Source organism: Bison bison, unplaced genomic scaffold, assembly GCF_000754665.1.
Source record: "Bison bison bison isolate TAMUID 2011002044 unplaced genomic scaffold, Bison_UMD1.0 scf7180017864089, whole genome shotgun sequence".
Classification (NCBI taxonomy): Eukaryota; Metazoa; Chordata; class Mammalia; order Artiodactyla; family Bovidae; genus Bison; species Bison bison.
In genome coordinates this window covers 2,746,126-2,746,828 of record NW_011494661.1, presented here as the reverse complement: position 1 = coordinate 2,746,828, position 703 = coordinate 2,746,126, and the positions used below count along the sequence as shown (strand labels likewise).

The following is a 703-nucleotide window of genomic DNA, read 5'->3' as shown; positions in this document are numbered from 1 at the left end:
GCATCATCTTTCAGGATTTGGAATAGCTCAACTGGAATTCCATCACCTCCACTAGCTTTGTTCGTAGTGATGCTTTCTAAGGCCCACTTGACTTCACATTCCAGGATGTCTGGTTCTAGGTCAGTGATCACACCATCGTGATTATCTGGGTCATGAAGATCTTTTTTGTACAGTTCTTCTGTGTATTCTTGCCATCTCTTCTAATATCGTCTGCTTCTGTTAGGTCCATACCATTTCTGTCCTTTATCGAGCCCATCTTTGCATGAAATGTTCCTTTGGTATCTCTGATTTTCTTGAAGAGATCCCTAGTTTTTCCCATTCTGTTGTTTTCCTTACTTCTTTGCATTGATCCCTGAGGAAGGCTTTCTTATCTCTTCTTGCTATTCTTTGGAATTCTGCATTCAGATGTTTATATCCTTCCTTTTCTCCTTTGCTTTTTGCTTCTCTTCTTTTCACAGCTATTTGTAAGGCCTCCCCAGAGAGCCATTTTGCTTTTTTGCATTTCCTTTCCATGGGGATGGTCTTGATCCCTGTCTCCTGTACAGTGTCACGAACCTCTGTCCATAGTTCATCAGGCACTCTATCTATCAGATCTAGGCCTTTAAATCTATTTCTCACTTCCACTGTATAATCATAAGGGATTTAATTTAAGTCATACCTGAATGGTCTAGTGGTTTTCCCTACTTTCTTCAATTTAAGTCTG

At 40.1% G+C, this 703-nt stretch overlaps 1 protein-coding gene across 3 annotated transcripts in view; it reads right to left on the bottom strand.

Annotated features, from left to right (window-relative positions):
• PTPRZ1 (protein tyrosine phosphatase, receptor-type, Z polypeptide 1) overlaps nt 1-703 on the bottom strand; it is a 212,740-nt gene that overhangs the window by 163,644 nt on the left and 48,393 nt on the right. The gene's annotated exons all lie outside the window — the stretch shown is intronic.